The 26,686-nt window shown below is 33.4% G+C and overlaps 2 pseudogenes; both read right to left on the bottom strand.

Moving 5' to 3' along the window:
- Positions 1–1,206: 1,206 nt before the first annotated feature.
- Positions 1,207–12,709, bottom strand: LOC149538424 (protein argonaute PNH1-like; annotated as a pseudogene).
- Positions 12,710–12,751: 42 nt separating this feature from the next.
- On the bottom strand, positions 12,752–23,944 carry LOC149538423 (heterogeneous nuclear ribonucleoprotein 1-like; annotated as a pseudogene).
- Between the last annotated feature and the right edge of the window lie 2,742 nt (positions 23,945–26,686).

Below are 26,686 nucleotides of genomic sequence, written 5' to 3'. Positions count from 1 at the left end.
CAATACCCCAATACAACACTCTCTCAAATTGTTCCAACAATCCAATTCTTTTCCCTTTAGGCCTGCTGCATACTTGAAATGGGGATGACTTTGGATTTTCCCAAGACATGTGATAACGTAATGATGCTCACTAATGCCCTATTTGGTGTATTACAACATATCATGGATTTCTTTATGTTTGTTTTGGATTAGCACAACTACCCTTGACTGATACCCTATTTTTATGCATAAAAATGACTACTTTTTCAAAGGAAGTATCATCAAATGACATCCAATCAACCCCAACTCCTGGACAGTGACTTATTACCTCTTCAATTGCTTAATCCCAAAAGGAATTTCTCTCCAATACCTTGCAACATCAAAAACCCCAAACTAGCACTCTCAAACCCTTGAATAGTGGCTTGCCACCCACTCTTTGTTGGTTTTAATTTGTATTTTGTTTATCTTTGTATTATGGCTATTATATGTTATCAACCAATTCTCAATCTATATATAGGAATATTGGTATTGATCAAATAGCTAGAAAGAAAGAGAAAAGGCAACATCATGCCTTGTCAGGATGCCACTATTACTTTTCATTGATGATCTCAGAGGATCTATCAACAAAAAATGAACTCAACTTGCCTCTATTCAAAATGCTTTCAAGTTTAACAGCACAGAATTTGGGCACATGTAGACAAGGAGATGGAAGATATGGAGTGGTTGGGAACACAGGTTAAGTAGATGACTACAGCAAAACTAGCACGAAATGATAATCTCCACAAAGGCACTCTAAAGAACTAGGGAACATTTATCACATGAATAATCAATCCATCTTGACAAGTGGTTTCTAAACCACCTATCATTGGATCAAAGTCTATTTTTAGTTTTTGTTCTCCTTGTATTAGGGGTACTACTATTACATTTTTTTATCCAATTCTCAATTTGTGTGTATGACTGTAGATAGTTGGCATATTCTTTACAGGGCCTGTGGGAATATTGATAGGAAACCATTACCATTAAATAGATTACCAAACAATCTTTGATTTTATTTGTACTCAAAGTTTAACAATTTCACATCTATCCATTACTTAAAATGACAAAATAGTACTTTTAAGCCCAAGAGTAAAATCTATGAGAATGGAATGGTTTGAGTTATACCTGAGCATTGACCATGTACTACTTCTAGAGATGCCTAATATTGAATTTTGGGCATCCCCTGATCCTTTAGTCATGTTCCCAGTCTGGCAATTTGTTCTTATCCCAAAGCACATGATAATGTGTTGGTCTACTGGCTCCCTGTAAATGATAAAAACCAGATCAATTTTTGTTACAATACATAGAAAAGAAAGCATGACAAGTTGATCTAAGAAATAATTATTATACCTATATCTCAGCATGACTACAGAGATAAAAGTCAAATTTTGTGGGATGGAAAATTTTGGAATCAACCACAGTGCCTGACAAAATATAGGAAACACACATCAGCGTTACAAATTGACACCTTTGAATAGAGAAGAATAGTACTATATAGCCTTATAGGACCTTCCTACCTAGCAAGATGTTCCCACTTCTATCTATAGAATGCCTATCTGCATGGTTGTTTGCAAATAGTCTAGTATGGTGCCACTTTTGAACAACAACAAATGTCACTGGGGACTGGTAACTTGGCTCAAGAGATGCACAAGCCTATTCACACCATAGAACTCTTAGTTCATATAGCATTCAACTATCTTCTTTAACAAAATCCAAAGAGAATACAAACAAACTAATGAGCCGTGTCAATCTCAATTGAATAACAAGTACTATAGTGAGTATTAAGAAATTGACCCTGCGAATAGCATCTAGTTCATAAAGTAGAACTTGGTAAAATTGTCCTTCACTTACACCATCTCTGAATCAATACCAAAGCTATCACTAAGGAGACATAAGAAATGCAGAACTAAATCTCACCACAAAAACCAATCAAAATAAAATAAATTACCTATAAAATATGATTTGCAGAGGCTTTTGTCCTACTGCTTTGTAAAAAGAAATCAGTAGCTCCCTACAAAGAATCAAAGTGAAATAATCATTCAAATTTCCTAATATCATACTTTAAATTTTGAGTAGCAAGTGAATTTCCAAAAAACATATTTTTAATTTTGAGGAACTGTAACTTGTCTAAGAATTTTCAATTTCATTGGTTGGTTCAGTGTTAATAAAATGCATAATGATCAAGGCAGAAATTGTGCTCTAGAGGGTTTTCTCCTCTTTGTCATTTAGTAATTCAGAACACATCCCTAATCCATGGTGTGTGAAGTTGTAAAAGTTTTCCTCAAGTTAATTCTTTGTAAATTAAATCTCTTACATTCTAGATTTGCAAATTTTATTGGCTATGCATTGTCACTACATAATACAGGTAATCATCCTAGTCTAACACTGAATATAAATTGAGTACTATATGTTGGTGTAAAACGTGGCCACTTTTTCAAGTAGAACACATCCAAATCAAACATAAACTGAATCAACATCCTGACATTTACATCTCAAATAAAATTTACAAGGACATAACAACGCAGGCAGACATATGATATATACCAAAAGACTACTTTTAAAATGCAAAGTTACAGTCAAGCAAATCCCTAGCTTAAATACACACCCCTGAAATATATAACTTTTGAACCAAACATGTAACAATATTTTGCTAAGAAACATGATAACCCCATAGACTAAAAAAATGCCACATATGATGCCTACTTTATCATTCCTCTAGTACTAGTGCCTCGTACTGGATCTTGCCAGACTTTATACAAATCTTGAATGAGCTCTTACCAGTGTGCCTGAGCACAATTAGGCCTACATACATTGTGACTTCAGGCTAGTCTTGAGATACAACCACCTAACATTTGCACCAAACCCAAAATATTAACATAAGCATTTTTCATATGAATTGTGTGAACCAGAACTATAGCAAACAATGATCTATATTGAAAACCTACTACCGCTATTGATGGACTGGAATCTTCTCCAGGGTGTGGATGTGTAACATCTACCCCATAGGAGTCTAAAAGACATTGTGAATTTTTTAATCAAGTAATGTTTCTTATAGTGTTGATGTAGCTTCAGAAAGATCGTCTGAAGGACATGATATGCTTGGGCTAAAGGAGCTTTGAGATTCATTACTACACTCGAGAATGGGCTCATCTTCAATCTTCTGAAATATCACACACTTGATTTTTTTCCACATCTTGTTCAAACCATATAATGCAGTCTCATCTATGAAGCGTATTAAAAGCTAACAGAGAATCTTCACTAGCTGATCTCCCTTGCAAGCTCAACTAAAAGAGAATTCCTAAAGAAACTCAGTCTGCAAATCTATTCTTGCTGAAAGGAATTGAAGAGGAAAAAAATCCTTGTGCTAAATGAATAGACCAAAAACTCAAATGTAAAATTAAAGGCGAGTGCAACCTTTGTTGCCATCTTCCCTCCCATGCCAAAATGGGAGCTCTAGAGCAGATCATAGATATCCATCAAAGTATGATGAAAAGACTATTATCATCAAATAATTTTTATTGTTGGAAATGTAATGATAGATACATATGCAAAATATAGAAGAATAGACAAGGCACATTATTCTTCAAAGTGATGTCATCTCATGGAAATCCATGAGTGTGGGATATGTAGTAAATGGATACATTAAATATACATTGCTCAAACTTGAAAAATAATAGGATTGGTAATGGTAGCTATTAGATACATATGCAAAATACAGAAGAATAGACAAGGCACATTATTCTTGCTTTAAAGTGATGTCATTTCATGGAAATCCATGAATGTGGGATATGCAGTAAATGGATATATTAAATATCCATTGTTCAAACTTTTTTAAAAATGGAATTTGTAATGGTAGCTATAAGGAAACATTTCACTACTTCTTTAGCCTACTTCTAAGTTGTGGTAAAATGGCACCTTGGGAACACGATATGGACATCAAGAAAAGCATAGAGGTTAATGGTGGAAGTCTCCCTCTCCAATCAGTAGAATCCTATCAAATCTACAATTGTGCATCAAGATGGTCTAGAATGGGAAAATCTCTATAGAAATTTGGTACATAAATAACCTATAGTCAGCTCATATTTAAACCAATATCAAGATTCTAGAATGTCCCCACACAGGACAAAGCAATTCTCCACATATCAACAAAATTAACATCTAGAATAAATTTTAGGTTCAACATTCTCAAAACCTCCAAATATTTTGCAAAAAATTAAAGCTATTGATAGAAAAGATGACTTATTGGGATGAGAAGATGAGAGGTATATGGATTTGGGTTTTGTGATTCCTTTTTATGTTAGTTTGAGCTTCACTTGCTTTCAAGAATACTATAATATTCTCTATTTGACAATGCCAACCATGTGAAAATGGAAACTCATCTAGCCTCACCCCCCTCCCCCTAACATCAATCTAAATTCCCCATTAACATCTAATTGCATACTTCATTCATTTCATTCATCCATTTATGAACTATAACATTCAATCAATATAATCACATAACATTCATTAATATGATATAAATTCATTAATAGGAAATAGTAATCAAGACTTTATATTATATTATCAAAATATTTTACAAAAAAATTTCCTATTCAACTACAGGCACTAGGGGAAAAAGAATAGGGCAAAGAAAACCCTCGATATAGCCCAGGATCGGAGTCCTGTATACATTAGAGATGCCCTTTATAAGGGTCTTTAAGAAGGCATACCTCCTTTTATACAAGGGGAGGATTTCTGATAGAAGAACCTCCAAAAACAAATACAATGTTGGATCAAAATCTGTCTCAGCCAGATTCCCTTCCCAACATAGTGGGGATTACAAATAATAATAGCTGAGAGGGTTACAAATATTAATGTTGGAGGAAATTGGAGTGACAAAATTTTGAGGAGATCTATGGTTTGGTTAAATAAATAGTGGAGACTAGAGGTAAATGTTCCAATCCCTGAATAACCTGCAATTAAAAAACAATATTCCACAAGAGCCATAGGAGAATGCCAAAGATAGTCACGATGCTAATAGGAACATCATGACTATCTTTGACATTCTCCTATGGCTCTTGGGGTTCTAATATTATAACATGAGGCTTCTTCTTCTTCTTTTGAGCATAAGGCTAATGCGGCCCTGTAATAAGAAATAATTGAGTTTAATTCTAAACATTTTTTTTAATGTTATAAGTATTTCATTAATCTAGAGAACATAACAGGGATTTTTCTTTACTTGATAAAGCAGCTACAAGAGGCATCAAATATTTGGTAGAACACGTAAAAGTGGCCACTTTATAGAGTACAACATTAGAATAGTTAGCTGTGAAGTCAATGCCTGAGAGTATGTAGTGTTTGGGCACAAGATTAAGGAATGGTCCAAAAATCATAAACTTCATAAGTAAACAGATGGGAAAAATCAAAATCCTAACATATCAATGTGTTATTTAATAATGTGCTTGCAATATCTATGGTGGTGACTTCAACAATTGAGAATGTTGAATATCATCAGCAACTTGTCTTCCATCCCCATTCTTATAGATCATAATCAAATCATAGATATTTTATATAAAAGAAGCCCAAAAAAGAACATACAAAAAGGGCCATAGCATAGATAATCACTATCATCAAATGCAATTGGAATGGTTGGTACAGTAGAAAAGGAGAAACCCCTTACCAATCTAGACGATGCAAAGTGGCATAAGGGAGAGATAAGTTTAAAAAATTTAAAGCACTATCGTAGATGAATAAGTGAAGTTCAAGACAACATGGCTAATTTGGATTTTGTACAACACAAAGAAAACCAAAATGTAATAGCAATTTTTAATAGAAAAATGAACTATATAAACTTATAAAGCTCATAATAATAATAGGCCATAAACAAGACCTAAATTCTGAGTAGACAATGTCTCGACACATGAAGCGTACCTGATTGATCAAAACCAAATCACTACCAAGCCTTTTAACCACTCCTTAATAGCACTTTCTCTATCACCAAGTTTGCAGCAGGATTTCTATTTATTTTTGGATCTAACATTAATATGGCATCTCCATCCAAAAATTTCTTTAGAGCCTAAAAGATTTATACATGAAGTGATCAAAAACTCAAAATCTATCATGAGAAATAGAGCTCCAACACTGATAATTTATACATATGTATTTATAGGCAAGATAAATTCAACTAAATATTCAAGATCAAACAAGTTCATCAAAATATGAAATTTGAAATAAAACTATAATTTGAAAAATCTTCAACAATAAATTTAATGCAGCAAATATCTTCATTTCATGGTTTATATCTATGCAAGTTAAAGATTGTGCATTTAATATCTCTATTTCATAGTTTATAACCTTAATGCAAGTTGAATGGTGTTCAGTAATTTCTTTCTAGTTAATAATTTGCATGTTTGATCTTTGTGAGCTCCCAAATCTGCCTCTGAATGCACAAGATTTTTTTGCAAAATTTAGCTACTCTAGTTATTAACAAAAAGCTAGAACCACCAAAGATGTAAATCATAACTGATTGATTATTCTCACCAATACCTACCATATTACACATTGAAATCCTAATTATTCTGTTGCCACATTGCAATACTCTCTTAATTCCTTCACTAAAAATTCGTAGTGGAAAGTTAACAATGTATAAAATGATTAGAGCATATAACAAACCGTTCTTGATGCAATGGAAAGTAAAGATCATGGTAACTTACCCTTTTCCCCTCTCCATATCTCCTCATCGCTCCCTCATCCCCACTTCCCTACTCTTCCTCTCCCCCTCTCATCTCTCACCCTCCCCACTTCCTTCCTTCCCCTCCCATACCCTTCCTCCCTCTCTCACCATCCCTCCCTTATCCCTTGCTCCATGTCTTGTCTTCACTCTCTCTCCTCATCTCCCTCATCCCCACTTTCCCTCCCTTCCATCTCCCTCTCTCCTACTTCCCAAATATAAACAACAATAATAGATCAACAATAAAATCAAACATTACAAATATATTTTCCTCAACTAAAAGTTCCCCATGGTTTCCTTATTAATAAAAATTCCATTTCATTTTTGCTACCAACCTCATGATTAGGCTACCATTCCTAAGACTAGAGATACCTATAAAAAAAAATGAGAAAGAATAATACGCACTCATAGTCAAATAAAAGTATATTTTATTTTAGCTCCCAATAGAGTTTGCACTAAGTTGGTCTCTTTTCACTTTATTGACTCAAGAAATGTTGGGTGATTTTAGTATAAGAGATTATTAATTCACTCAAGTCATTTTCTTATCTTCCATAATTTATGGTTCCAAGAAACAACAATGAAATTTCCATTGCATTGTTGCAAAAAAATGTGCTATTAATTGTTCGTGAAGAATCAGTTAACAAATGAAGTTTTCTTGGAAGATGAACTTGATTCTAATTTCTTAGAGCATAAGGAAAGCTATGAAAAACTTAAATAATATATTCTTGGAGGTGCTTCTTTAGATTAAGCAGAAGGGGGAATGACTAAGAATACAGGATGATACAGAGACTAACTTGGTCAGTTTACTTGACAATCATGCCAACTGCTGATTTTGAGGAAGCTAGACATAAGTTGGTTGAGAGATGGAGGTATGCATCATGCTTATTAGCATGTTACAGTCAAGAGAGAACATACCATCATTATTTTGGCCTCTAGGGCAATAAAACACAAAGTGCTAGGAAAACATAAAGTGCAATAAAACACAAACAAGTACACAAAACATAGAGTCATGATCCTCAATTGTGTTGACATAAATTTTTTTGATCATCATATAGTGTTTTCTAACCAAGCTAGTACAAATAGCTAAACAAAATGTACAGCCATGTGAGAAGAGACAAGAAAGCTTGTATGAATCGATGGGCATTATTGAAGAGATCTCAAGCCTGATAGTTTTGCTACACCATCCCATAGAGAGTCAAGAGAATTGAGAATCTGAAATATGGATGCACCTTTTTATTATCATCATGATAATAAAAAATATGAGAGTCGAGAGACTTCAGAATTTGAAATATGGATGCAAGTGAGGGCTAAAGAAGACTATGAGATTGTTGATTGTAAACTTAACAAGGAAAGAATAGATGCATGTCAGTCATAAAATATGCATTTAAAGTGATGAAGCACAAGTTTTTTGAGATATTGTTTTAGAAAACTCTCTAGAATGTAGTGTGGGTCATTGTGGAAGTACAATGTGGCTAAGGTACCTAAGTGACTATCAAAATTGATCCACTATTAGTCCAAAACATGTTTAGTTCATGTGAATTGAAATAACATTAATAGAGTTGTGAATTATTTACCTACAAGAATGGTTGAATACATGCTAATAGAATGGTGAAGGCCAAAAAAATGGATGACTTGGCTAGGGAAACTTCATAGAAAAGATAAATAATTGGATAAAAATAAGGTTAGCATGGCTCCCAACTCATTAGCGAACAAACAAGGAATCACATAGGCATAGTATGGATAAAGCATTACGTATTCTATTGTTTCTTAGCTATATCTATTTATTGTTCATAAGAATCTTATTTGATCATGACAATTTCAAAAGCACATAAACTTTGCAAAAATAAATTATGTTAAAACTGACCTCTACCACTACTGTTGTGCTCTCTTTCATAGTGGGCTGCTTGGAAGCATCTACTATTATCATATAAATAAGTAAGACCAGTCAATAAAGAAGATGCAAATGGTGCGAGGATGGACCAAACTTTTCTTAAATTTAAGCATGTAAATATTGAGCCAATAATTAAATCCTTGTCAATCTTCTTGTTACAGACATCAAGAACATATAAAACATAAAGGAAGAAGATAACTATGAGAACAAAGCATAATTTAGATGCTTAACCGAAAAATTAATTAAAAATAATTGATTCAGCAGAATAATGATTACATTTCCAAACAAAGGAAAAGTGGAGAGGAGATATACTAGCAAAGATGAGCCCTCCTTACTCATACAACAAAATAAAATTTGGAACTTAAATAATAGATCCCAAACAATTCACAGGAGGTAGCATAGAAAGAGAAAATACAAACAACTTGTGGAAATAGCTTCAAACACTCAGAAAAACATAGCTTATTTGTGGGAGTAACAAAAAATATAGCTTATTTGTGTTTAAAGGATCAACTTTATACCTAGAGGTTTATTTTACTCCAGCAATGAGAATCCTCATCAACTAAACCTACTAACCAAAATTGATTCTTCTACATGGCAATTGGATTTACTGGAAAGAGAGTAATTTGATAGAATGGCCAGTGGTTGATATGGCACTCTTGTCAGTATTGTGTGTAATTTAATACCCAGAAATCGCTTATTTTAACTCACTTTAAATCATAATTTATATTCTAAATTAGCAATGTTAATTGGGAATGCCTGGAAAGCTACTAATTAGATATCAATAAGTATTAATCAATATGAAAATAATTATCAGAAAAATGGGATTGGTGTAGTATAATTGCATCTATAAATTGATAATGCACCATCATTTTTTGGTGATAGAATCTAGTACCTTATTGTCTTTGTAGATGATTAATTATTTGAATTTGAAATTTCATGGCATGTGTGCATTCTTATGCAATCTGCTATGCATTCGCAACAAGAGAAAAGGCTCAAGTGTAAAATGCACATGATTAACTCATTTTTAGAAATATTTTTTATAGATGGAATGTTCTGCCTACAGGTCCTTGAAGAAAAAACTTTGTGTGCAGTGTGTGTCCAATAGTGTACCATGTGACCATGTCTTTCTTCCCCTCTGAATGTGGATCCTAGATGCTTTGATGTGATTAACTATTTTGATGAATAGGCGAAATTTATTTTTAATAACATTTTATAAACACATAAAAGCCTATGCACCTAATTCCACCCTTCAGTGATAAAATTGTGAAGATGGCAAGCATCATGAAGGCTTGTGTGGCTCCAGAAGTCTTAATATGGACTCTATGGTAGGGCATCTATCCCTCAACCCTGTCTTGCATCATGAACCCCCCCGCACAGAATCCACTAGGGAACTGCCCCTCAACCCCATTAAGGTCTCTAGTACTAGACCCCCATTACTTTCAAGATCTCCTATCATGTATGAAACTTCATTATAATGAAGAGGTGACAAGGAATTGGGATCTAATATTTAAGTGTATTGACATAGATGTTATTGTTGCACAATTTTCTAGAGATCTCTTTACATGAGACAGCTTGTACAGCACATGGCTAGTGGAAGTGGAATTTTCACTCATTGTGGTTCAAGTAAAGTTGAACCAGATGTTGACTTGATGCTTTTGATGCAAAGCAATATGAAGATTATTAATTTTAAATATTGATTGCAATTTTTCATCATTTATTGGCATTTAAAAAATCCCTAGATTATGTTTTTCTTAGTATTGACATTTTTTTTCATATTAAGAGGTACTTAAATGTTTTTTTTATTGGCAATTATGAGTATCACTAGTTTATATTATATATTGTTATATTTTTTAAAATATATTATACATGTACATTGAAGTGTCTATTAATGTTGCTTCATTTTTTATTGGCTCTAAAAATAACAATGAAGCAGAGACTTTCATGGCTTTGAAGGGTTTAAGAGAAGTTGTAGCTTTTTGATGCAAGAAGTACAAACCAAGGGTGACTCCCTTGTTATTGTTACAGCCTTATGAGAAATTAGATTTAAGATTGGTGTTTAAGCAATGTGCCAACCCAAGATGTGCCAAGCCTTGCATTTTGTTAAAGCCATTATAGGTATGGATGTGTGGATACAATTCCAAATGTGACTTTTCAAATTGATGACCGTAATCATGTTCAAGAACATCTCCTCTATTATTATTTTATATAATCATGGATCTGACCCAAGATGGTAAATAGAAGAATACAAGGCTTGGGACTACTTTGAAGAAAGTGTAAATAAAGATAGGAAAAGGCAAAGTTTAGGTACTGCTCCCACTTTTAGGAGAAAATGTGTCATTTGCATGCTCATCATACATATTAAATAACATAATTAAAGTGAGTTAAGAAATAATGAGAAACCATGGTAAAGAATGTTGTATTTTAATCTCAAATTGAATTTAAAAAGTTATGGATATTTATATTGTTATATATGCCTAATAAACAACAATACATTATATATATGGCAAGAGCCTACAACACAACGATAAATTGTGAGCATCTTATATGAGAATTGATCACAACACATAATAATAATGATCTTGACTTCAGCCTTTTATTGATAAAATATGTATAATTAGTAAGAAATAAGACAATGGGGATTGTGAAAAAAAAGAGGTGAGCTGCAAAAGCCTCAAGGCTCATACTTAAGTAGTTTCTCTTTTATACTGTAAAGTATTAACAAAACCAAAAGGCATTACAAGGGAGAATTGAGCATGCACATCCTATTAGTACTGACCTCACTAAAACTTGGTAGATAGTGACCATTGTTCCCTTCATAGTGATCTCAACAACACTTCCTTACCGTGAAAAATAATAACCCAAATAATGCATTTTACAGATTTTGCTAGTGTGCCATACTGAAAATTGTAAAAAGGTACCAACATTAAATGTAGATATATTGTTAAAAGGAAAGGTAAAATTTAACAAACATCATTATACAAATTGTAATTTGATTTATTCAAAACCAGAATTCCTATGTTTCATTCAGCATCACATTCAAATTCTTAGTGGACATCCTTAAAAAAAGATATAATCCTTGCAACATTATCTCTATGATTAATGTCCATCCTACGTGTTGTTCTACATAATATGATAGAAGAATAATTGAAAAAAATATCAATTTCTTGATCATCTCAGGCATAAGAGATTCAATAAGATTCTATTATTCCCATGAGTCTATCATGGACACTTCAAAATAAAACTGAAAGAGGAATCACAAAAATACAACTAGAAGCTTGTTTGGACCAATATTTAATACAACTACCATTACAAAAGTTGTAGACACCCATTCAAAACTAGAGAATATACCTAATTGAATTAGATATACAGTTCAGGTCACATGTTGAGACACAGACCAAGTCACTCATAATGTGACTAAATATCTAAAGCCTAACCTGATCATTAAATCTGACTGTAACGTCAGCTAGAACTAAGATCCAAAACATGACCCAAACCAAAATACTTGTAATTAATTTCATACAGAAATTTCCATTCCTTGGTCAGTTTATGCATTGGATCATACTATCTAAAGTGCTAAAATACACAAACCATAAATATTACATTAGTGATATATTTAGTGTATCTCAACTACAGAAAAACTCCAAATAATTGTAGTATCAACCAGATCACCTCAACTTCAAAAGATTAGAGAGACCGTACTGTCCTCTCAACTACAAAAATAGATAGGCAAGCATAAATGTAATCTTACTCTAGTTAGCATTTAATATAGTATATGTATAGGCATGTCATATTATAATGGGATGCGGCTATTTTCCATATAAAAATGGGATGTGGCTATTCTCTATACTAAATATATTGTTGATCAAATTTTTAAAAATGAAAAATATAATAGATTTTCACAAAAAATTTAACATTTGTTCCTCGAGAAAACAACAAAACATTTGAAAAAAAGTATGAATAAGCATGAAGCTGAGACTAATCCTAATTGGTCCATGAAAAAGACCTAAAAGAAAAATTGCCTCTAAAAAATAACACTACAAAAGAAAATAGAAAATATTTCTGAATCGTATTGATTTTCTCACCTCTATATCCATCGACAGGCTTATCTCAATAGCCTAAATGTATGTTGTCAAGGTTTATTTATGCAACCCATCTCTAACTGTGCTTAGCCCATAGCCTACTGAATGTGCTCCAATAAGATTAGATGGTTTTGATCTCCAAGCTAAGTCTCCATAAGTAGAGTTGTTGTAACTATCAGTGTATGTACCTCCATAGGCCCTTGTTGTTGAGCTATATGTTTCCACTTCAGTTCCATACTCACTATTTTGTGTTGGATAATCACTGACACTTGAGCCATAGATATTTTAAGAGCTTCCATAGCCACTTGCATACCCAACAACACTTCCATTTTCTTGGTTATTACTACCTTGACCTAAGCCCCATGCTGCACCTCCACCATAACCACTTATGCTCCCATTTCCTCCAAAATATGGTATAGTTCCATTACCCCACATATTTCTCACTGGAGCTAGATTGTTGTTATAAGCTCTAGTTGCCAGATTGTTGTAGCCAATGGGAGCTCCTCCATAAGTTCCAACTATGCTAGTAGAATAGGTTGGGTTGGTTCGAAAAGAAGAACTATCATAGTTGCCTCCATTCATTGTAGCTCCATATCCTACACCATTTCCATGGCTAGCCCTAGGTGCATTATATCCACTTCTAGTAGGTCCATATGAAGTGAACCCACCTCTACCTCCTGGAGCAACAAAATGCTTAGTATTCATTCTAGGCCCATAGGGTCTTACCACACTCAAATTGAAGCCATGTCCAAAATTCCCTCCTCGACCTCCTCCTATAGTATACCTAGCATTCCCAGTAGATTGTTCCTTGGGGATCGATCGCTTGACCTCTACCATCTTTCCATTGAACTCATGAAAGGGCTTTTGCACAAAAACCTCCACATCTTTTGAGTCATAAGTGATGAAGCCAAGTCATTGAGGTCTCTGAGTATTGTGATCATACATTACAACCACATGAAATGCCTATGTAGCTCCCGCACTCCAAATGAAATGCCTATGTAACTCTCACGCGCGCTCATCACAATAAACCCTAACTTGCCCCTTTTTTATTTTAACATGTTATGCTCGTGTTGGTCAAAATTTTGACCAACATGGGCATGGATTTTTTATTAAAAAAAGACACTTTTCCTTGCCTAATCTGACCAATTTGACCCCATTTTAATAGATGGTCAAATGTACTAGTGTCTTGACAAAGAAGCATGAACAAAGGCAAAGAGGTAGAGGTGGTAGATTCTAGAGAGGTAGAGGTAGATCTTATGGAGGAAGCAACAAATCTAATAGTTCTATGTAGGATAAAGGAAAATTTGAATGGAAGAATGATGAAAAAGGCAAGACCGAATGAAAAAGTGGTAATTCTCATCGAGGAGGCACTAATTCTTACTGAGGAAGAGGTAATTCTTATTCTAGAGGTGGATTTCATGGTAATTATTTTAGATGTGATAAAGAGGGACATAGATCTTTAGAATGTAGATCTTTTGAAAGTGGGCAAAATAATAGAAATGTTGTGATTCAAGAAGACATTGAGAGTTCACCAAGTGGACCTGAGGCTGGAGATAATCTACTGGTAAGAAGAACCTTATGTGATAAAAGAAGTGATGAGGAATCTGTTATAAGGAGAAGTCTTTTCAAGACAAGATGTAAGATGGCTAGAAAATGCTGCAAAGTGATCATTGACAGTGGAAGTTCTACAAATTTGGCATCAAAGGAGCTGGTTTCAAAGTTGCATTTGCAGAGGTTGAAGCATCCTAAACCCTACCATGTTTCATGGATCAAATATGAGCATAAAATATTGGTAAGTGAGCAATGCCTTGTGAAATTCAAGATTGGACATTACTTTGATGAATTTTTGTGTGATATTATGCCTATGGATTGTTGTCATATTCTATTAGGTAGACCTTGGCAATATGATATATATGTTGTACATGATGGAAGATTGAATCAATACCCTTTGGGTAAACGAAAAGAAAAAAATATTGTTGCCTTTAATTGAAAGTCTAGATGAGGTGAATTGTACTACTATAAAAATTTGCATGGCTAATGAAAAGCAATTTGAAAAGGAAATGAAAAAGAATTGAGTTTGTTTTGCTATAATTCCAACGAGACTGGGTTGTGTCGATAATAGCTGAGTGATAGAAAATAGTGTTAGCTAAGTACCAGTCAGTGGTGATTGAGTGACAATAGAAACTAATGGAAATTGAGTACCAAAAGAAATTGTTGAATTGTTGAATGAGTATAAAGAAATTGTTGTAGAGGATATTCCTAATGGTTTACCTCCAATGAGAAGTATAAGTCATTGTATGGGCCTGATTCCTGGAGCTAGTTTACCAAACAAAGCACCATATAGATTGACACCTATAGAGAATGAAGAACTTAATAGACAAGTGCATGAATTATTGGAGAAAGGTTTTATTAGAGAAATTTTGAGTCCATGTGCATGTGTTGTACCTATTGTATTAGCACCTAAAAAGAATGGGGAATTGAGAATGCATACTGATTCTAGAGTGATTAACAAGATAACAGTGAAATATAGGTTTCTTATGTCGAGGATGGATGACATAATGAATTTTTTGAGTGGAGTAAAGTATTTTAACAAGATTGATTTGAAGAGTGGCTATCATCAAATAAAAATTAGAGAAGGTGATGAATGGAAGACTTCTTTCAAGACAAAAGATGGTTTGTATGAATGGTTGGTTATACCTTTTGGTTTGACTAATGCACCTAGTACTTTCATGAGGTTGATGAATGAAGTTCTAAAAAGATTTTTGGGTAAGTTTTTGATTGTTTATTTGGATGATATTCTAATATTTAGTAAGACTATGGAAGAACATCTTGAGCATATTAGACAAGTATTGTAGAGGTTGAAAGAGGAAAAGTTGTTGATTAATCTGAAAAAGTGTTCTTTTATGCAAGAGAAGATTGTGTATTTGGGATTTGTGATTTTAGCTAATGGATTGAAGATGGATACTGAGAAGGTCAAAGAAATTTTGGAATGGCCTACACCTAAGAACGTGGGTGAGGTAAGATCATTTCATGGTTTGGCTAGTTTTTACAAAAAAATCATAAAGAATTCCAGTGTTGTTTGTAATGCTCTGAGTGAGACAATGAGAGGAGACAAAAAGGAATTCAAGTGGACACATGGAGCTAATAATAGTTTTGATACTTTCAAACAAAAGGTTGTTGAGTTGCTTGTATTGGCCTTACTTGATCTCAATAGGAGTTGTATTAAGTCAAGAAGTTAAGCCTATTCCTTTCTTTAATGAAAAGTGGAATGATGCTAAAAGGAAGTATTTTGTGTATGATCAAGAGATTTATGCTATTTTTCAAGTATTGAAGAAGTGGAGACACTATTTTATTCCTAAGGAGTTTGTGTTGTATACTGATCATTAAGCTTTACAATACTCGGGAAGTCAACATAAATTGAATCAAAGACATATGAAGTGGGTTGAGTACTTATAGAGTTTCACATTTTTTATTAAGCATAAGAGTGGAGTTACTAATAGAGTTTCTGATGCATTGAGTAGAAGACATTCTTTGTTGACTGAAATGAAGGTTGAAGTTCTTGGTTTTGATGAAATGAAAGAGTTGTATGATGCTAATCCTGATTTTTCTGAGGCATGGAGAGAGTACAGAGCACCAAATTTGACAAATCACATAAGTAAGTATGATGAATATTTCATTCAAAAAGGTATGTTGTTCAAAGGTATTCAGTTGTGTATTCCTAAAAGTTCTATGAGGTTGAATCTAATTAAGGAAAAGCATAGTGGTGGATTGGCTAGACATTTTGGAAGTGATAAGACAATGAGTTTACTGGAAAAAAAGTATTGTTGGCCACAAATGTATAAGGATGTTCAAAAATTTGTGAAGAGTTGTGGAATTTTTCAAGTTGCAAAAGGAGTAAGCCAGAATATTGGTTTGTATACACCTATTGTTGTTCTTGAGAAACCTTGGAATGACATCAGTATGGATTTTGTTCTTGGATTTCCTAAGACAGTCAAGGGGTATGATTCTATATTTGTTGTGGTGGACAGATTTTCTAAAATGGCTCATTTCATACCATGTAAGAAGACATTAGATGTTGAGCATGTTGCTTAACTTTTCTTTAAAGAGATTGTGAGATTGCATAGATTACCAAGAAGCATTATTTCTGATAGAGATAGTAAGTTTGTTGGTTATTTCTGGAAGACTTTGTGGAAGAAGATGGGTACTGAATTGAAGTTTAGTTCTACATTCCATCCATAGACTTATGGATAGACAAAATTTGTGAATAGAAGCTTGGGTAATTTTCTGAGATGTTTAGTTGCAGACAAGCCTAGTAATTGGGAGATGGTATTGGCACAAGCTGAGTTTGCATATAATAATTCTATGAATAGGAGTATAGGGAAGACACCTTTTGAGATTGTTATTGGAATGCATCCTAGAGGTATATCAGATTTGAGAGATGTTGTGGGTGAAGAAAAGAGAAGCATTGCAGGAGAAGCATTTGCTGATTTTATTGAGTCTTTGAATAAGGAAGTGAAGTTGAGGTTGGAACAAAGTAATCAAAAGTATAAGGAGAATGTTGATAAATCTAGAAGACATCATGTTTTTGAAGTTGGTGATGAGGTAATGGTTCATTTGAAGAAAGGAAGATTTTTTGTTGGAACATACAATAAGCTAAGGATGAAGAAGTTTGGACCTTGTAAGATCTTGAAAATTTTTGACAATGGTAATGCTTATGAAATTGAGTTACCTGATGACATGGATATATCTCCTATATTCAATGTTTCTGATTTATATAAGTATCATGAGTCAGATGATGAAGTGGTTGTACCTGATGATTATCCTAAGAAGTAGATTGAAGAAGTTGAATAGATTTTGGATCAGAGAATTGGCAAGAGTACAAGAGGAAAAGATTGCTCTGAGTATTTGGTGAAATGGAAGAATAGACCAATTGAAGATGCTACATGGATTTCTCAATCTAAGTTGGATTCAACTCAGGTTGTGACACTTGCATGATTCAAGAGAATCATTTCTCCAACCCTGGTTGTCTAATGCAGGAGCATCCTAGGTTTCCTTGCAAACCTGCACTTTTTTTCTTTCTACCTATTAGTACCAAGTGATCCTTTGGGTGTCGAGTTCCTATTGGTGCTGAGTGATCCTATTGGTGTTGAGTGATCCTTTGGGTGTCGAGTTCCTATTGGTATTGAGTGATCCTTTGGGTGCCAAGATCTTGTTGGTGCTGAGTGACCCTTTGGGTGCCAAGCTCATGTAGATGTCGAGTGCTAGTTTTTGTGTAGTCTTCATTCACTGAGTTATCTATGTCTAGTTCCAATTTGGATTGACTTTGCTTGCATTTAATTTTGGTATAGGTATTTAATATCTATTATGGACTAACTTGTGGCTTTCTTTGTTCTACAATCTTTTGTAAGCCATTTTGGCAAGTATTTAAGGAGGTCGTGGACCAATCTTTAGGGAGATTTTAGGAGGAGATTGGTAGAACTTAGAGGATCAAGTAGAAGATGCACACTTAAAATTGGATTGTGGATCTAGATTTGAATGTATTTGTAATTGGTCATAACCTAGAAGGCCTTACAGTTGGGCATGTATGAAGATATTTTGATGAATCTGTTAGGAATAAGGTGTCTCAACCTTGTATAATTCCTATTCTTATTATTATTTGTTTTGTAAAATGTATTTTTGCAAATAATATGTAATGTGAGTGTTCATGTCTAGCTGGCATGTTGATCACTTACATGTGTCGGCATCTTGAAGTGTGTGAAGGAGATCATGGCTGAAATGGTTATGACGGATTCCTATGACGCGTAAGAGCTATTTAAGGAATATGCTATGACAGGTGTAAGAGCATCTTATGACATGAGGCCTATTTGGGCACCCAAGAAAGAGTGGTTGGTGTGTGTAAGAGAATATGCCAAAAATAGGTTGGTATGAGGGATTCCCTTACACTTCTCTTGTGACTGCTATTTTTGGCGGATTCTATGACAAGCTGTCATTGCCTATTCAAGGGATGGACGCCCTTTTCTTGGTATGGGATGTACATGTGGCAGTGTGCATGTTTCTTGGTGGTTGAGCCATGAAAAATGCCCAATTTCTTTGTGGGTAATTTATTGGGTCTTAAGATGTTCATTGCATGTTGTAATGCAATAGAGTGATAGATGAAAGTTTGCAGGTACTGAGGTGCTGCTGGAATTTTCTATCATTGATGTTGAACTTGCATTGCAAGTGTATTGTAATCTTGTGTTGAAGATAATACATTGTGCAGGTTCTTGAGGGGTGGGGTTGTTTTACCGAAAGGTTTTTCCCCACCGGCAAATCTTTATGTTATGTGTTTCTTTCTCTATCTATTTTCTGTATGCATGGCTGGTTGCTATAATGTTGTTTACATGATATTGAATCTGTAAGTGTAGAAGAATTTAAAAAGGATTTGCACCATACTTTCCTTATGAGATTAGTGTAGGAAGTTGTTTTCGCACCTGAGTTTCCTTACAGAATCAATAAGAGTATTTGTTCCTCTTCCTCCTTTGGTGGTTGTCCTATGTGTTTGCTTTTGTCGTGTTAACTCTTGCAGGGTGGTTTGGATAGCTGGGTGAGCCTTAGGCCCTGGTTGTTCTTTTTCTCCCTACGTCATATCTTTATAAGTTAGGTACATGTTCTTGGGTCATGTGTGGACCTAAATTTAACTTAGCATCTATTTTTGTTTATATTTGTTATAGTTTTGGTTTACTCTTCTAAGGTCGGACCTATAATGTAATTAATTGCATGACTAGCTGACTTGTGGCTTAGCTGGCTATATAAGGAGCTTGGGTTGATGTAGAAATAATTATTGGAAGAATCCACATCATCGGTAGAGGAGTAGCTAAGATAGTGAAGTTTGAGAAGAGCTAGTGGTTGTAGTTTAGAAACAAGGAGGTTTCTTGGTTGCTTATGAGCATAAGTTTAGATCTTGTTGGAGGTTTCTACTAGATTATTGTTATGTTACAAATCTAGGCTAGCTAGGATTTGAGTTGGATCTTGAGGGATCTCATAGAATTACTATTGTAATTTCTTATATATTTGGCAGCAACTCAAAAGGCCTTACAATCGAGCATGTTGGATGTAAATATAATGAGTTTATTATGAGTTGGCATTATTTTGGATCTAAATATCTATATTATTGTTTTTTTTTTTTGTGGTTATTTTCTAGGGGCTAGGATATCTCCTTTCGAGATTCTCCTTCCTTTTACTACATCGCTAGATAACATTACAAGGAAACATCATATAGATATGGTCAAAACATCACTAATAACTTAATCAAACATATAAGTCAACACTATTGCAAGAACCCAAATCATGTGCAGTACTCTAATGTGTCACATAGTGCAACCATTATTCATATCTCAAGGGTACTCATGGAGTAACATCATGATACCATACCAATCTAGGTAACCACTAGATCATACCTCAATGAAACCATCAAATAGATCATGAGTCTCATAAGTCTAACATAAAGAATAATCATTCTATTAACATAAACACATAAATCAAATCACCCCAAGGGTGTAGACCACTCATCAATCCCAACATGATCACTCATAAAACATGAACATCATGGTCACATTCATCATGGAATAAAAAATACAAATGGGAGAGGCACTACAAGATGGCTTCATAAATACATAGATCTATGCACTACAACATTTGAGGTCAAATTGCGACGACAATCTAATTAGTGGTGATTTTCATTTTTTTTGCAATTTCTCTCGACGTTGTCGCAATACTGATGTAAGCTTCATAATTGTGATGCCTATGTAAGTATAAACAAATAATAAAATAAAAAACATGACATAAATCATTCCTCATTTTTTTTTATTGTGGAGAGTTGCATGAGAAAGAAGGTGGAGAGCTCTAAACAAGGGTGGAGAGCTCTTAACATCTTTGTGCCCTTGTGCTTGGTGCATTTTGTTCCTATGATATATCTATGCATTTTTTTGAAATTCCCTTACTCTATGATTTCGTTGTTGTGATCTCTGCATTTTGTTGTCATGTCTTTGCTTTGCAATTTGGTTTTTGTGCTCTTGTGATCTTTGTATTTCATCATCGTACCCTTGCTCTGTGATTTGGTTGTCATACCCTTGTCATCTCTTTATTTCATTTCCATGCCCTTGTTTTATGATTTCAGTGTTGTGCCCTTGCTCTATAATTTTGTTGCCATGTCGTGTCCTTGCTCTGCAATTTCATTGTCGTATTGTGCCCTTGCTCTACGATTTCATTGCCATGCCCTAGCTCTATGATTTTCTTCAAGGGTATGTAAATGTTAGTTTCTTTTACTTCTAAATAGGTATATCTTATATTTCCTTATGAACATGTATATTTAGGAAAAAAAATTAAGGTGCATATTACATCTTAGCTACACAATAGAAAAAATGATCCATCTACATACATATTCTAGAATCCAAATAATAAATAAATAAAACTCACTCAATCCATGCTAAGTGGCTTACCTCAAGATCCTCCAAAAAAATAATGTACACTAGGAAAAATGGGTAGAGTTTGCAAGAAATTTTACAAAAACATATCATAGTAGATATTTTTAGAAAGAAACTAGCCATAACTAGTTAAATGGATCTAGTTGTTGATTAGTTGGGTTGATTATAAATTCTTGTAGAACTTTCATCAGATTAGGTACAATAAAATGAACAATCAACTTTTCCCAACTAGCAAGATCAAATATAGTTTTCCAAGGTGATAAAACTACATATGCAAGGAATTGAAGAATAACTTCAGCAAAGAGTTGAGTGTAAGGAGTTGAAGAAGCAAGTTCTTCTTTTTTATAAATGCCATAATCATGAGGCTCATTCCCTTGTATAAGCCTTTGCCACAATGATATTACCTCTAAACCATCCAAAGGATGTTGAAGTGGCTCCCAACCTTGAAACACTCTTATAAGCATTTGATACTTGGGATCATTACAGGGAGACTATGCCAATACTTGAAACACTCTTACAAGCATTTGATATTTGGACTGTAAATTCTCAAAGACACTTGCAAGTGATTCTAATGTCATAGTACCTACCGCAACACTTCCTAGATTCTAACCAGTGACTCCCATAATATCCTCTCCTTTTTTTGTCATGCACTCTCTTTCTAAAGTTGATCCTTCTCCTTCTCTTTCTAAAGTTCTTTCTCCTTCGCTCTTGTTCCTTAAATTTTGATTATCAAACTTCTAAATATCTACCTCTACCTTATCTAAAATCAACTTCACATTTTGTTGTAACCTTGGCATAGGTTTTTGATCATTGATAGCTTTCATTTTAGCATTCCAATTTTTAAGATTGGTCAACACCCTCACTTGCGGACCTCTCATGTCAAGTACTTTTTGTACTATTTCTACACCATTTTCTTTCCTCTAAGCTAATAGTTCTTTAGGTGCATTTTCTTGTAAAACATTAATTATGTTGAACAACTATAAACTCTTAGAAAGTGCATTGTTGTTTTCATGTATGTATGTATATATAATAATGAAAAATAATAATGTTTTCATGTATGTCAAAATAAAAAGTAACATTACCATTGGATCATATAATAATGAAGTAATCAACCCAATTAATCAGCAACTACACCAATTTAACTGTTGTTTCCAATGTCATAGTACCTACCACAACACTTTCCTAGATTCTAACCAGTGGCTCCCATAACCTCCTTTATGTTGTCTAGTTACTATTTTTGTCATGCAGTCTCTTTCTAAAGCCACTCTGTCTCCTTCTCTTTCTAAAGCCGCTCCTTCTCCTTCGCTCTCGTGCCTTAAATTTTGATTATCAAAATTTTGAATATCTACCTCTACCTTATCTAAAATCAACTTTATAGTGTGTTGTAACTCTGGCATAGGCATTGGATCATCGATTCCTTTCATTTTAGCATTCAAGTTTTCAAGATAGGTCAACACCCTCACTTTTGGACCTCTCATGTCTAACACTTTTTGTACTATTTCAACACCATGTTCTTGCTTCTAAGCTAACAGTTCTTTAGATGCATTTTCTTGTAAAACAATTGTAAACTCTTAGAAAGTGCATTGTTGTTTTCATGTATGTATGTACATATGTATTTATGTATTTATATATGTATGTATATGTATGTATGTTTGTATGTATATATACAGAGAGATCTTGTGGATTGTGGATTATGGATTATAAACAAAAAAGAAAAGAAAACATGATATTAATCATTCCTCATTTGTCTTAGTTGATTGTGGAGAGTTGCACGCGAAAGAGATGGAAAGCTCCAAATGAGGGTGGAGAGCTCTGAACGTTGGTTGAGATCAGTGGAGATCTAGAATTATGTTGTCATTCTCTTGTGATCTCCATGCCCTTGCTCTACAATTTTCTTGAAGGGGAGAAGAGGTATCTATGTAAGTGTTATTTTATTTTCCTTCTAAACATCTATCTCTTGTTCATATATAATAGCTTTGGTCAGATTCAAGGATAATTGATTATGATGATTGTATGCATATGTGCATGTATGTGTGTAAATTAGTTCACTATGTGAACTGCTTTACATGCATACATACACACTTGCATAGTAGTTGTGCTAAATTAAATTAATCATTCATGTCTTGAATTAATACAAGTAATTATCCTTGTATTGAATCAAATTTATTCATACCAAACTAAGTATGTAGAAATTTGTACTTACATATTATATTGTCTCTTGGTGATTGAGTAAAGATCTCCTGCATAATATTGTCCAAGTAATGATCAAATGCATTTACATTAAGTCATAATAGGATCAAGCCAATGATCCATTTATGTTACTTCATACTTATTTTATTAAACATTTTTTTTAACATAATCAATAACACTAGAATTATACAGCTACAACTAGTACTCTTATTTATTTCATTTAATCATATACATTTAAGACTATTATTTTTCTTAAAATTAGACTGTAGATTTTTCATCACTAAAATAAAAATATAGATCTCTGATAGTTATCATTTTTAATTTAATAATCTTCATATTTAACATTAAGAGTTTTCACGACTGGATAGTGGAATGTTCTTTTGAATATTATAGGTGAATGTTCTTTTGATTTTCCATATATTTCATAATTTGCCGCTTGTCGTTTGAGGTAATTTTCTATTGTGAGATAAAGACATCTATCATAAGGACAGACATGTCAATTTTGATTATCTCACTTTCAAATTTGATTCCCTTATCAAATTAATGAAACTACTTGCAGTTGACACACTAATTTTTTGCAACTTACCCAATTAGCCATTCACACAACCATCTTCCTCCTACCCCACCATAGCACGCAACCCTTGTTTGAGGTTTATATCTTAGTACTACAATTTTAGAACACAAAGTCCAATTATTTATATCTAGCAATTTGATTGTATAGAAATTCAATATGGAGGAGGATATATTGCCATCACAAATGAATCATCCCATATCCATAAACAACATCTAATCTTTTGTAAGTCTCTCTCCTCTAAAGACCCAATACATGGAGCTAGTATCATCATGAGTAGACTCACTCTCCTTAGACAAATTCAATAGAAACTATTCATACCAAACTAAGTATGCATAAATTTGTACTTACAAATTATATTTCTCTTGGTGATTGAGTAAAGATCAAATACAGTTTTTCAAGGTAATAAAATTGCATATGCAGATGTATGTATGTACATATGTGTATATGTATGTATGTATTTATGTATATATATGTATGTATATATGTGTCTCCACATCTTTTTTTCATGCCTTTGGGATCTCTATGTATGTATGTCTATATGTATGTACATACATATATATACATGTGTATGTATGTATATTTGTGTGTGTCTATGTATGTATATAAACATAGATATCTTTGTATATAAACATACACACATGCATAGACACACATGTGTGTGTATGTATGTATATATAGACATACATATACATAAAGAGAAACTTCTCTATATATATACATACATACATACAGAGACACACATGTGTGTGTATGTATGTATGTATGTATATACATATACATAAAGAGAAGCTTCTCTAATCACCTACTAGGGGAAATATAAAGAGATACATATTTAGAAGGAAAAGAAAAAAATATTTACATAGGTACCTCTTCTCCCCTTGAAGCAAACTGTAGAGAAAGCACTACTACATTTGGGCCCAAACACCACAAATTACACTGCTATCGTAAATTGTCATCACAAATTGACCCCAATTGTTGTAATGTTGCAAAGGGCATAAAGATCGCAAGGGAAAAACATGGAAAAAAAATTATAGATCAAGGGCACAGAGATCACAAGGGCATGACATTGAAATGTAGAGATCACAAGTGCATGACAACAAAATCCTAGATCTTCAATGATCTCCACCAAGGGCATGACAATGAAATGTAGAGATCATAAGGGCACAAAAATGAAATGCAGAAATCACAAGGGCACAAAAATGATATCTCCACCAACATTTAGAGCTCTCCACCCTCATTCGGATCTCTCCACCCTCTTTCACACGCAACTCTCCACAATCAAAACAAATACGAAATGATTTATGTCATTTTTTTATTTTTTTTAATATCTAAAATCAACTTCACATTGTGTTGTAAATTTTCCATAGGTGTTTGATCCTTGATAACTTTCATTTCAACATTCAACTTTTCAAGTTTCATCTTCATTATATTCTCCTTTCCACCCTAAAAACCACTTTGTTACTTCATTAAAATTAGGACTTGAATAAAGCCAATGATAAAACAAAGCCCGTATTCTAGAATCCAAATAATAAAACAATAAAACTCACTCAACCCATGCTAAGTGACTTAGCTTAAGATCCTACATAAAAATGATGCAGATGAGGAAAATGGGCAAGAAATTTTAGAAAAACATATCATAGCAGATTTTTTAGAAAGAAACAAGCCATAACCTAGTTAAATTGGTCTAGTTTCTCATTAGCTGGGTGGATTATGAATTCCTATGGAATTGTCATCAGATTAGGTACAATAAAATGAACAATCAATTGTTCCCAGCTAGCAAGATCAAATAAAGTTTTCCAAGGTGATAAAATTACATGTATAGATGTATATATGTGTGTGTATATATATGTATGTATGTATATATATATATATATATATATATATATATATATATATATATATATGTATGTATATATATATATATATATGTATGTATATATATATATATATATATGTATGTATATATATATATATATATGTATGTATATATAGAGAGAGATCTTGTGGATTGTGGAGATCAGTGGAGATCTAGGATTTCATTATCTTGCACTTGTGATTGTTACATTTTTTTGTCATGCCCTTGTGATCTCTATATATGTATGTACATAAATAGAGAGATCTTGGAATAACATAACAATAATAAAACTCACTCAATATTTAGCATAGCCATAGGTATTATCACAATTAGATTTTAAACATAACTATATAAGGAGTGAATTAGGACATATACATTAATTGTAAACTACAACACAAAGGTTGCACTAGGGTATTATAGTATTGTAATTATAGAAAATTGCCTGATTCACCCAAGTGGGTGTATGATGGTGAAGAGTTGTATTAGGTGAGTAAAATCTCACCAATGGTTATAGGAATACAACTATATCAAAACAATTATAAACCAAAACTACATATTCATTAGAGTGAGCAGTTCAACGGTCTTGATCTCATGGATACGGGTATGTAGGAAGCCTGGTAGGTAGAGTATGCCTCTAGTGTGTAGACATCTTGGACACAGTTAGGGAGCACTTAACTATTTTAAGACATTATATGCTAACTCACGAGGATTATATTTTAAGATATTATATGTACCTATTGTAATTGACTTTTGAAAATAGAAGGGTAAACTTTGCATTTCAACATTAATGTGACGGGTATATTTAGACCCACTGATAATTGTCACAAGCTTTTAAAAATAGCTATAAGGAGTGAGTTAGGACATATATAGGTTAACCTTACATTAACTGTAAACTACAACACAAAAGTTGC

This window comes from Cupressus sempervirens, chromosome 9, assembly GCF_028749045.1.
Source record: "Cupressus sempervirens isolate cs-2001-9-10 chromosome 9, ASM2874904v1, whole genome shotgun sequence".
Lineage (NCBI taxonomy): Eukaryota > Viridiplantae > Streptophyta > Pinopsida > Cupressales > Cupressaceae > Cupressus > Cupressus sempervirens.
The sequence above is the reverse complement of the archived record's forward strand: the minus strand, read 5'-3'. Positions and strand labels throughout refer to the sequence as shown.